Source organism: Quercus lobata, chromosome 2 (assembly GCF_001633185.2).
Source record: "Quercus lobata isolate SW786 chromosome 2, ValleyOak3.0 Primary Assembly, whole genome shotgun sequence".
In the NCBI taxonomy this organism is placed as follows: domain Eukaryota; kingdom Viridiplantae; phylum Streptophyta; class Magnoliopsida; order Fagales; family Fagaceae; genus Quercus; species Quercus lobata.
Window position 1 is genome coordinate 64,313,690 of NC_044905.1, and position 13,726 is coordinate 64,327,415.

Sequence of the window (13,726 nt, forward strand, 5' to 3'; positions counted from 1 at the left end):
GTCGAACAACTTAGCTATTATCATTGAGAAAGCCACTAAAGTTGAGTTATCTTTTCTTCTTCTTTTTTCCTTTATTATCTTTTGCCAATGACTGTCTTTTCTCACCTACTTTCTTTCCTACACTGACACAAATTCTTTTAGTTGAAGAATCACATGAGAGTCTGATAGTTTAAGTGTTCAACTCACTTCTTCTTTTATTGTAATTATTGAATAATCGGGTTTTTCCTTCTCCTCTCTATGTAGGAGCTTTTCTCTCTCACTCCAGGTGAGCTTTTTTCTTTCCACGGGGCCCAGCCACTATGGAATTTCAGGGAACATAGAATGGATTCAGACTTCATTGAGAGGCTACAAAAAATACAACTCACAGAGGAAGATGGCGAAGTAGTGCAAATAAACTTAGCCCACAGAGAGAAGACTATTGAAGAATGTTCATTCACACTGTTAGGCATATTTCTAACTAACTGACCATACAACTAGAGAGCATTAAAAGCATTACTGCAATTTGTGTGGAAGCTTGGGAATGACTTAAGGATTATGGACGTGGGGGAAGGGCTATTTCAATTCCGATTTAAGCTAAATAGCCAATGAACTTGGGTACTAGATAATGGCCCTTGGAGTTTCGACAACAATCTTTTGGTTCTCAGAAGATGGGAGAAGGGCATGACAGCTAACTCGGTCACTTTCTCAACCCTTCCTATATGGGTTCAAGTGTGGGGTTTACCTTTTGACTTGATCAATGAAGAGGCGGGATGGGAAATTGGCAAAGGTTTAGGCCATGTGTACGAGGTGGATAACAAGACTTTTTAGTCAGATCAAGCTTGTTTCATCAAAAGTCGGGTCGGGATCTCTCTGGAATATCCAATTTGTCGTGGGGGAATGGTTGCAAATCCTGAGGGTGATCAGGTGCAAGTTGGCTTTAAGTACAAATGATTGGTTAGATTATGCTACCAATGTGGTAAATTCGGCCATGAGGTGAAAGACTGCTTCGACCAGGGGACCTCACAGCAAGCCGAAAAACCATATGGAGATTGGCTGAAGGCGGGTTTTCGTCGGAAGGATATAGGAGCAGGACGGGCCAAAACCAATGTGCCACCACCTACACCAGCGTCGGAACCACCCTAGAGAGCTACGGTTTCAATCAATTCCATGATAAGGGGGCGGGTAATAATGATATTAATGATATTTATGGGAGGAAGGATAACGACTCAACACATAAATACCCGCATCAAACTCAAGCAGCGGATTTTCAAGAAAATCGAGATGGTGGTCGTGAGGAAGTAATGAAGGAGACTTTAATTGGTGCGAGAATCTCGGAATGAAACCAAATTAATGGGGATATTGATAAGCAAATGGAAATCATGGGTATGGAGATTACCGTTGCAGATAATAGTGATTCACATGCGTTGAAATCAACTCTCATTAACATGCCTGTCATTTATGATGAGCTAAACGCACATGTTGATCACTTAATTCACTTAACACAGTCACGTGAGGAGTCATCTGATATGGAAAAACAGAGTCAGTTACATGGGGCACTGAATAACGCAACATGGAAAAGAATTCAATGCACCCCATGCTCTAAAACAAACCTTAGCCACCAAAGCTCCTACGGTGCAAAGAGAGCTCAACCCGGAGTCAATATCTGTGATGAAGAAGAGATCCAGAATGCAAAAAGAAGAAAAAGAATGGAAGAAAAAAAGAAGAAGAAAACCTCAACAACTCAACGGTGGAGGTTGCTAGGCAGCCTCGTCGAGAACAATGAAACTCATGAGCTAGAATTGCTGGGGGCTTGGGAACCAATGTGCAGTAGATGTACTCTCACACTTAGTGCGGGTAAAAGCTCCCAAAATTTTGTTTCTAATGGAAACAAAACAATCTTTAAAAGAGATGAAGTGGATTCAAGTTGACTTACCCTATTGATGTATGTTTGTGGTACCTAGTATTCGACGCAATGGAGGCCTAGCACTTCGGATGGAGGGGATTGATTTGCACATTCAAACTTTCACCTTAAATCATATTGATGCTCTTATCAAGGATGACCTAGCCAAGCTATGGCGATTGACAAGATTCTATGGTTGGCCAGAGGAACATAGGAAACAAGAATCATGGCAACTCCTAAAACATCTCCACTCCAGACACTCTGCCCCTTGGCTCTGCCTTGGGGATTTCAATGAGATCCTTAAATCAAAGGATAAGAAAGGTGGGCTGCCTAAATAATTGGACCCCATGCAGCAATTTCGGGAACTCTCTTGCATTGTGGATTGGTGGATTTGGGTTACTGAGGTAATATCTTTACGTGGACTAATGGGCGTGATGATTTAGTGCAGGAACGATTGGATAGGGCATGCGCCACAATTGAATGGAGGGATAAATTTGCTCAAGTGCAAGTCACTCATTTAGTGGCATCCTATTCAGACCACAACCCAATCCTTGTTACTACTCACATTCGGCCACGGCTCACCATAAAGAAGAAAACACCACATAGATTTGAGGAGAGATGAGCCACTCACTTAGATTGTGCAAACATCATACAGATGACTTGGGAATCAAATGTACCTCATGGAAGCCCAATGGCAAGGTTGTTTGAAAAAAATAAAAAGATGCAAATTTGCCCTTGTAGATTGGAGTCGACATACCTTTGGACTCTCAAAACCACAATTGCAAGAAAAACAAAAGAAATGGTGGAAGAGTTGTGCTTACAGAATAGAGCCGAGAATTTAAGCTCCATCAAAGACCTCAAAGCCAAAATTACAAATATCATCCACCAAGATGTGCTTTTTTGGCTACAAAGATCCTGATCAATTTGGCTACCTACAGGGGACAATAACACTTTCACAACCGAGGCAGCCAATGCCGACAGAAAAATCATATCTCCAGAGTGTTTGATACTGAAGAGAGGTGGTGCACTTCAGATGAGAAAATTGCCCAAGTAGCCAAATCATACTTCCAGGAATTGTTCTCTATGGCCTACCCACAAAACATTGAGAGTGTCTTACAATCAGTTCAAAGAAAAGTCACAACACACATGAATGAGAGCCTCACATGTCCGTACATTGCTGATGAAATCAAATTAGCCCTTTTTTAGATGCACCCATCAAAATCACCCGGACCGGATGGTATGTCCCCTATTTTATTTGTTTCACACTCTGGCCATATGTTGAAAAAAAAAAAATGAACCACACACATATTGTGTCACGCCCCAAACCCGATACCCGGATTTGTGACCATGACCGGCATGCTAATATCAAGTTTAAACCTGATATTAACAAGAACCAACTTAAACTTTTACAAAACTTTTCCAAAAGCTTCTCTTTTTATTTTCAAAATAATTTTGTTGTTTCATTACTTCTTGATATCACTTTTCACTTCATAGTCAGAGCGTCTATACTGTACTCAAATTGTAACATAATCCACCAATCATTTAATTTCCACACTTTCACAATATACATCTCTTAATACTTTAAGGTACACAACTTTCTTTAGATCCTAAAATACACAATACTACAAAGCTAAACATAGAATTGCTAATTTAGGATCTATACATATCAAACTAAAACTAGCTCCTTCCAAAACTCGACTAAGGCTCCCTCTGCTCCAAAATAAAACCTGTTAACTGAAAGAGTGGAAGGGATGAGCTACACAGCTCAGTAAAGGTAAGATATATGAGAATTCAATAAGGATGCATGTAAATCAAATCATTTCATTCTATGCATAATCAAATAGGAGAACAGCTTTCCATGCATAGTATTTTATACTATTCAGAATAATAACTTATACGCTTTTCATAGGAAAATAATTGTTCTCCTTTTTCTTATCAGCTTGATATTACCAAAACCTTTCGGATTAAACTTCTATCATTTTCTACAAAGTCACCACATATATTCTCATTACAAAATAATCATTTTAACGTAAATCAATTATTCGGCAACTTTGTATTAAACTAGAAACATCTTGACCCAATAAGAAAACCTTTTTTTTTATAAACCTCTTCTCATAGAATACTATAACTTTCATGATCAGAAAACTTAACGTTTCATAAAAACAGATATCTGATACTTTTAAACATAAACTTGTACTTTTATCAGAAACTTTACTTTTATAGCATAACAGAACTTCAGAAACTTTTATCTTTAATGAACAGCTTTTCTTTTCATTAGAAACTTCTTCTTGCCATGAGAGCTTTCACTTTTCACAATGCATCTAAACAAAATAATTCTCTCATGATTAATAACATAACATAGCTGTTCATAACATATTGGTTAGTCCATGTCTGATAAGCTGTACAGAGAAGGCCTCATCACATTTGGAAAACCTCATGTGCATGATATTGTCCCCTTTGAGAGGCCTGATGGCACATCTCCTCCAGGTTTTGTTCCTCCCCGCCGTCCGTACACATTGGGGAGAAGGCCTTAGTCAGATTAGAGTTACGGGCAACCCCATTTCCTCTACTTTAAATGGCCTAGAGTTACGGGCAGCCCCATTTCCTCTACTTTAAATGGCCAAACAGATAACATATTTCCATGGAAAGCCAATAATTAACCCCTACTAGCCGAGTTCAGATTACCAGAGGACATAACCCGAAAACATTTCATATTTTACATCATACTGAAATTTCTTCTTTTGCATAACATTTCATAATAATAGCATTTCCATTCTTTTCATTAAACATCATGTTCGTGGAATAAATGATAGCATCAATATGCTTAAATCATATACATAAGTTTTTCGAAAGCTCACGAACATATCATTGTCAGAATAATGATTACATGCCATATCTCTAATCAAAAACATTTTAATGCATAACATACTTTAAAATAACCTCATGACTTACCAAATGCTCATATAACTTATCCCTTACCTGAAAGCAGAGGAACCGAGAGCCTAAAGTCGAAGGAGCTTAGACTTGGATACTGGTAACACCTAAACCATAATTCAAAGCTTATTATTATCCATAATTCCTTGTCATAGACGTACACATTCATCTCAAAGCCTATCTCTTAGGATCAAGGAAATCCTAATTCCCATAACATAAAGTTCCCCAAAACATATGATACAATCATCAAACACATTTGCAGCCAAACCATAGAGAAACCAATCCATAAAATTTATATATGCTTTAAACATACCAAAGGATGAGCTTATTAAATTATAGCTCAAAATATACACCCTAACTCGAGAATTAAATCTACAAAGTCGGGTGTAGCATATGTTGTTCACTGCTCATTCCAGCAGCATATGCTCTATTTGAAAAATACAAACGAACTGTCTAAACACATCCAATTGTCATGAAATTTTATATAACTACTCCCCTGTATGTCCAGTATATACCATAAAAATTTCGGAGTCAAAGAACAAACCCATGATTTATTAAAAATCATATAAGACAACGTACTCAAATCTGTCCTGACAGAATTTCATGCAACTTATAAATTAAACCATTATTTTTATATTAATCCAAATGTTGTGAGACCAATTCAATAACAACCATAAGTGTCTTAGGTTTCATAGGAATTATCCCTAGCATCCAAATTCACTATATACAATTTAATACATAATTTAACATACACAAACACAGAATCTGTCACAGTGACAGCTTTGCAACGTTTTTCTCGTAAATTCACAACCAATTATCAAAGAATGGTATTTTCATATGGGGATTTTTATACACTCATAAGACATGTTATAAAACACTTACATACAGTCATTTAACTATTTAGGGCAAAATAAACACAACCAAAAATCCCAGCAGCAGCATCAAAAATACTCATCATAAATTTTTTCATTTAACTATTTAGGGCAAAATAAACACAACCAAAAATCCCAGCAGCAGCATCAAAAATACTCATCATAAATTTTTCTTACTTCCTTAATCATATAAAATCATTAATTAGTAAAAACCCTAATCTACCTTCAACAAACCATCAACACAATTTCAAAGCTTCTTAAAACAGCATATATATATATATATATATATATAGACTTACAAATACCATTACTAAAATTATTTAAAGGAAAACATGGATTCTAAGTGGAGAGTAGTTAGAGCCCTTACCGAGTTTATGTTTCTTGAGGGGAAGAATAGACATAGAACCACTCATGAAAGAATGGTAGAGAGCTTGAGAGAGTTTTCTGGTTCCTTAGAGAGAATATGAAGAAGAATTGAGTTTTCTTTTGATGTGTGAACCTGTGGACTTGAGGGAAGACTCAAGGGAGCTTCCTAGCACTTTCCTTAAGACAAAAGAGAGAAAAGTGAGGTGCAAATTTCTGATTTGCATTGATCCGTGGAAATGGGAGCAAAAGAGCTTCTTGAGTCTTCTTTCTTTGAGAGAGTCAAAGAAGAGATAAAGGTGCAACCAATAAGAACAAAGAAGGAATAAAACAAAGAAGGAAAGCAAGAATGACGAAGGAAATTTCTGGTGCAGCCAAGAAGTCTAGCAAAATATCTTGGGTGATTCACGTGTAGTGCTAGGAAAGAGAGGATAACTTACCTTTTCCAACTTTTAGTATTTATACCTTTCACCCTCCCATAGTTCTATATTCTAGAAAGGCCCAAATAACAAAATAACTTTGCATATAAACCCTTACCTTTATACACTTAATTTTCTACAAAAATAATATCACTTTGCATACACATACATACAAACATATATATATATCTAGTAACTTAAACCACTTAATATAATTTTGTATATACTTAGTATATATTTAAAATACCGATAGCAATTCAGTTATGTATAATTTTTACAATTCTTATTCAATGGCATTATGAAATAATATACTTATTAAATACTCTTATATTAATTATAAAAAGAAAGTGGCTTAAAATATTAAATAATACTTAACCACTTAAACCCATAGTTTAATATAAAAAATTGGGTCGGGGTGTTACATATTGTTTTAATCCCAAAAAAGAAAGACCCCAAATACCTGGCAAGCTATAGACCCAATAGCTTGAGTAATGTTGTATCTTTGATAATTTCAAAGGTTATTGCTAATTGATTGAAGCATATCTTGCCTAATTTGATTTCTGACTCTCAGAGTGCCTTTATGCCAAATTGTCTTATTACTGATAATACAACAGTTGCCTATGAGATTCTGCACAGAATGAGAAACAGAAGAAAAGGGAAAGTGGGCCATATGGAGATTAAGTTAGACATTAGCAAAGCCTATGACTGGGTGGAGTGGTCTTTTTTGTAGGGTATTATGCAGAAAATTGGGCTTTGATCCAAGATGGGTGAAATTGGCCATGGAGACAGTCACCACAGCCTCTTATTCAGTCTTTATCAATGGGGAATCTAAGGGCTGGATCACTCAATCTAGGGGCATTCGGCAAGGAGACTCACTATCTCCTCATCTTTTCCTCCTATGTGCTGAAGGCCTTTTGGCACTACTAAATAAGGTAGCTGAGAATCGTGTGATCAATGGAATTATGTCTAGCCAAAATGGGGTGTTCATCTTCCAGATTCTATTTGCAGGCGATAGTTTACTATTTTGCAAAGCCACAGTTGGAGAGTGTCAACAACTATTAAGCATTCTTGGCCAAAATGTGGCAGCATCGAGACAAGTAATCAACCGCCAAAATACTTGTTTTTTAGCAAGAACACAAATCCCAAAATAAGGAGATTGATCCAACATCAATTAGGGGCTAGAGTAATGATAAACAGTGACAAATACCTTGGTCTACTAATGACATGTGGTAAATCAAGAGTTAACACCTTCAAAGAATTACAAGAAAAAATTCTCAAGCGTGTGATGGGGTGGAAGGAGAAGTTTATATCAAAGGCAGGTCAGGAGGTCCTTATAAAAACAGTGGCACAAGCGATTCCCACATATGCCATGAGCCTATTCAAGCTTCCCAAATCCATGTGTGACTCCATCAATTCCTTGCTAGCAAAATATTGGTGGGGGCAAAACAAAGAATAAAGGAAGATCCATTGGGTTAATTGGAAAAAACTATGCACAAACAAGACGGAAGGAGGGATGAGTTTTAGAGACTTGCATGTTCAACTTGGCAATGCTCTCAAAGCAAGCATGGAGACTAACCCAAGACATAAATTCTTTGTTTTACAGGGTATATAAGGCGAGGTACTTTCCTAATTGTTCATTCATGATGGCTCAATTAGGTAGTAACCTGTCTTTTGTTTGGAGAAGCCTACTTGCAGTAAGGGACATCATTTACAATGGGTCTAAGTGGCGTGTGGGAGATGGCAAGACAGTGGGGGTCTACTTTCATAAATGGTTATCACACCCTCCAATACCACTGAATGAACATGCCAAAGACATGTGAGTCTGTGAACTCCTAGATGAAGAATCATAGTAGTGGGATAGAGGAAAAATTGAGAAAATGTTTGCACAGAGGACACGGCAGGAATTCTGGCAATACCATTGGACCATCTGAACTCTCCTAACACATTGATATGGATAGAAAATAAAGCTGCAAAATTCATAGTAAAAACAGTTTATCGGCTTGCACTTCGCCTGGACACGCAACCTTGGGCAAAGCATTCATCAAGTCATGCTTTTAAACCAGCTTGGAGCAAAATTTGGACACTCAACGTACTACCCAAAGTTTGAATGTTTTTATGGAGAGCTTACTTAAATTGCCTCCCAACTAGGGAAAACCTCCATAGACGCCGAGTACAAGTGGCTACCAAATGTGAATTTTGTCACCAACAGTCCGAGAATAGAAGTCATATCCTATGGGAATGCCCATTTGCACAAAATGTATGGGCACTGATGAGCAGCCAAATCCAGAAATGCAGAAACATTGCAGAAGACTTCTTTCATTTATTCCGACAAATGCATGACAAGCTTAGCCAACAGGAACTTGAGTAGTGGGCAGCTACGGCATGGTTGATTTGGAATGCAAGGAACAAGTTTTACTTTGAGCATGTCCAACTCCAACCAAAAATAACTGTTGAAGTAGCAAGAAGCCTACTGGAGGAGTACCAGCACCTCATGGCCTTGCAGTGACAAGCTAGATTTTTTGTTGTATTTGTAACATGTTTTAAATTTTTGAAACCCCAACACATACACTGGGGGTCACTATTGTACTACAATTCTTTACACATTTAATGAAATTTCAATCGTTTTGGATGTCAAAAAAGAAAACAAAAAAAAAAAAAGAAAAAAGAAGAAGAAGAAGCTATTATCATTAATCTCTCAAAACCTTGGCATTCTGAGCATCGTTTTGAGTGACCAACCATAACGCTCGAAAGATTTGATGTTTAATTTACTACTTTTAATTTTATTTTATAATTTTAAATTTTAATTTGTTAATTTTGAAATCATAGGGTTATTTCGTCCAATAGGCCTACAGGTGTCAATTCATCCATACATTTTTTTTTTTTTTTTTTTTTTTTTTGGGATTGGGGGTGGGGGAGTGGGCCAGGGGAGTGTCATTTTGTGAAACCCATTATAATTTATATGCTTATTAATTTGATGTATGTATTAAATAATCTGTCTTATATTAAATATATATATATAGGGAAGGGGACGCACTGCTGAAGAGGATGAGACGGAAGCACAGTAATATTGTAAATGGAAATAATGTAAAGAACTTGAAAGTAAATAGCTTGAAAGTAAATAGCTTGAAAGTAAATAACTTGAATGTAAGAACAATAATAAGGCGGTAGAACCAGCCAAGCAGTATATATCAAAATAATTCAAAGTAAATAAGAACAGTAGTTTAAAATAAATGAAAGCAATTTAGAACCATCTAATGTGGCGGTAATCCGTCCAAGGTGGTGGTAGCAACAAGTAAAGTAATGAACATAGAACTGAAAATACTTCTTATTGAAAGTAGGATAAACACTTACAGTAGTAGTAGTGAATACAAGATCTCAACAGTTACAGGTTAACGGTTACAAAGCTTGAACTAGTCCTAGTTACAAGGTTTGTAGGATTACAAGGCTTGTAGTGAACAAAGGTGAACAAGGTTGTAGTAGTAGTAGAAGCAAGTGGGTTCTCCTTCTAAGAAGGCTAGTTCTAAGGGAAGAGAAATCAGAACTAAAACTTTGCTTGAAAAACCCCAAGGGACATCCCCCCTTAAATAGGCAAAGCTTTGAGTAAACAGTACTCGTGAACAGTAAAAGTTAACAGTAAAAGTCACGGGAAACACGGAGAATCAACTTTTCAGAACATTATCATCAGGAGTGGAAATTAATAGTGAAAGTCCACTAGTAAACAGTGTAGCATTTGGCCTTTATGCAGGCTAGACAAATAAGCTCAATCTTCTCGAAGATCTGGAGTGTTATCTTCATCATGTCCAAACAGCTCCTGGTCATATGGGAAATAGGGGTTGTGAGCAACAGATTCTTCAGAGGAGGCTTTAGATTCTTCCTGATTAGCAATAACTTCTTCTGCCCATTTGAGTAAAACTAGGAGAGCATCAGGATTCTTTCTCAAATTGTCAATAGAGGAGCTTTTAGTCTGAACATTTTTGTCGGAAGAAGAAGAGGGAGCATCAGCAGGAGCAGGGGTTTGAACAAGGGAATGATCTTTTGCCATAGGCAAAGCAGCAGCAGATGAAGATTCTCTGGAAATAGAGGCAACAGCGGTAATGATCTTTTGAGTGTGAGGGAATTTTCCCCACCATTTTACATACCAATGCCTAGAGAGAACATCACCATCTTTCTCATATTGCCATTTCAATATCCAAGGGATTTTATATTTTTTAACAAAATGAAGCAAAGCAGGAAATTTGGCTCCATAAGCATCACACCTATAACATTTCTTGAAACAGTTGAAAGCATCAAGCAATGGTGCAGGAAATAATTCAGTAATAGGACCAAATTGGGCCCACCAGCGGTTGAACCAAAGGGGCAAATCACCAGTGAATTCTTTATCAAAGTTAACAAACCAGGAATGAGACATGTTTTCATTTTGGTGCAGCATGAATCTTGACCAAGCCATGATATAATCATAATATGAATAGGGAATGGGGGAACTTGGCATTGTTCTGGTAGATGTAAGAGAAGAGCCCCATTGTTCTTCAGAAATAAAATTGACCAAGTAAACACTGTGGTAAATAATTTTGGAAGTATCTTTGTGATTAGAAATGGTGTTAATAATAATAGATCTTTCATGGCGCAGAAGATCAGAATAATAATTTAAATTCTTTTCCCTACGCTCCGGAATCCAATGAAACTTTGGAGGGAAATAACTCCTAGCAAGTCTGAGAGGATCAGAAATAGAGGCTCTGTTAGGTTCAATATAAAACAGGTGTTGGAAATATTGTTTTTTGAAGTATTGAGGGGAATTTTTTGGAAAAACAGTTTTGATGGGCCGGTTAACAGGGGTTAAGGCATAAGGATCATAAGATGAAGCAAGAACAGTGGAGTAATTAATCCTAGGGATGGTTCCTAGGGTGGTCAAACGGTTGGTAATTTCAAGGGGAGAAGCAGGTTCTTTTTTAACAATTTGTTTAGAAGTTTCAGCAGGAGGATTATCTTTTGGTCTTCTACTTGCCATGGTGACACTGCAGAAATTCACGGGTAAGGAAATCAGGGATAGAATTTTGAGATCCTTTAATATATTCAATATCAAAATCAAAAACGCTTAAAATAGCTTGCCATCTAGCGAAAATATGTTTTGAAGCAATATTTTCAACATCTTTTTCAATAACATATTTAGCACTTTTGCAATCAATACGTAACAAAAATTTTTGGTTTAACAAATCACTTTGAAATTTTGAAATACATAGTACTACAGATAAAATTTCCTTTTTAATAGTACTATAATTTAATTGTGCATTGTTCCAAATACCAGAATAGAAACGAACAATTTATTCAGATGACTCAGGAGAAACTCTTTGTTTTAGAATACCACCATAACCGACATCAAAGGCATCGGTTTCAACAAGTTTGAAAGCACCAACAGTAGGAATACCAAGACAAGGCAATGTCTTAACATGAGTTTTGATTTGTTTAACAATAGAAGTATGAACATCAGACCAAGGAGGAGGATTACTTTTTAACCGATCAAACAGAGGTTTGCATTGTTTCCTCATATCTTTGTAAAAATCTGCAACATAGTTTAATGACCCAAGAAATCTTTGGAGCTGTGTTTTGTCAATGATAACATCAGGAAACTTATCGGCAAACTGGATGGCTCTATCTATAGGACGAATCTGTCCTTCAGAGATATCATAGCCAAGAAAACGAACTTTGGTTTGGAATAGTTTAACCTTCTTGGTTGAGACAACAAGACCATTTCTTTTGATAGTATCTAGAAATGAATTCAAATGTTTCCAGTGTTCGTCAATAGAGCTAGAGTAAACAAGAACATCATCAATATAAACAATGGTGAAATGACTAAAGGAGTTAAAAATATCATTCATGATATTTTGAAACTCGCTTAGGGCATTTTTAAGGCCAAATGACATAACATTCCACTCATAATGTCCAAAAGGAGTGGTGAAAGCAGTTTTGTACCTATCATTCTCACTAATCTAAATTTGCCAAAACCCAGATTTCATATCAAACTTAGAGAACACAACAGCTTCATTCAGCCTATGGACAAGGTCATTCTTGTTGGGAATAGGATACCGAATCCATTCTAAAACCTTATTCAGGGGTTTGTAGTTAATGACTAATCTTGGGGTTCCTCTTTCAATCTCAGCATTTTTTTGGACATAAAAGGCTGAACAAGACCAGGGAGACTTGCTATTCCTAATCAATTTTTTCTGCAATAAATCATGGATTTCTTTTTTGCAAAATTCAACAGTTTCAACATTCATTTGGATAGGACGAGCTTTAGTGGGAATATTTTTCTCATCAAAATCTTTGACATATGACAAATCAACAATATGTTTCTTCCTATGCCAGAAAGCATTAGGAACATCAGAGCAAACATCATCAATCAACATTTTCTGAAAATTATCAATTTTGGATTGCAACAATTTATCAGAAATTTGTTCAGCAATTTTCTTGTATCTAACTTCTTGCTGAAGAAATTTAAGATGTTTAATTTTAGCATGAATCATGTTTGAAGCAGTATTAGTATCAATATCAAACTTCGAAGCAAATTTGAACTTTACTTTTTGTCCAAAAGGATCAGTAGTAATTCCATCATGTTCAACAAGAAAAGGATATAAAGCATTTATAAAAGGCAAACCAAGAATCACTTTATCAGTCATATTTTTAACAAGAACAGAAGGAATCTTGAAACAGACATTAGCATGGCATACATGAGCATTATTCAATTCATACTTTATTTGCATCTGAGAACCATTAGCAGAAACTAATCTTTCAGTAGATTTTTCAAAGTATTTTGAAGGAATCAGTCCTTCTTGGATACAGTTCATATTCGCCCTTGAATCTATCATAGCAATAACAGTGAAATGATAATCAGGAGAAACAACAATTTTAACTTTTGTAAACCATTTTGGAGGAATTATTTTATTAACAAGAGCAAGTTGAGAAATAGTGACATTATCAGGAATACCTTTACCAGAAAGAAGAGCTTGTTGACAGGATTCATCTCCATCTTTATGCTCAAGTCCTTGTTTAAGATTATTTTTATCACCTTTAATATCTTTAAAATCATGTTTTAATTCGCTTATCTCTTGTTTAACAATATTAATTTCATGTTGTAAATCATTAACAGTTAGTTCTTTAGATTTCTTTTTATTAAATTTTTCCAAAGTTTTATCCTCTTTACTCTTGGTGAGAACATTGGTTCGAATAACATAGCAAGAACCTCTACTACCAATATCAGAAGAATT

The 13,726-nt window shown here is 36.2% G+C and overlaps 1 long non-coding RNA gene across 1 annotated transcript; it reads right to left on the reverse strand.

Annotated features, from left to right (window-relative positions):
- Positions 1–3,311: 3,311 nt before the first annotated feature.
- LOC115976205 lies at positions 3,312–6,403 on the reverse strand. The gene is made up of 3 exons (XR_004088265.1): positions 6,053–6,403; positions 4,859–4,920; positions 3,312–3,613 (listed from the first exon to the last, which is right to left on the reverse strand). It is a non-coding gene; the product is annotated as an uncharacterized LOC115976205 (long non-coding RNA).
- Positions 6,404–13,726: the final 7,323 nt, after the last annotated feature.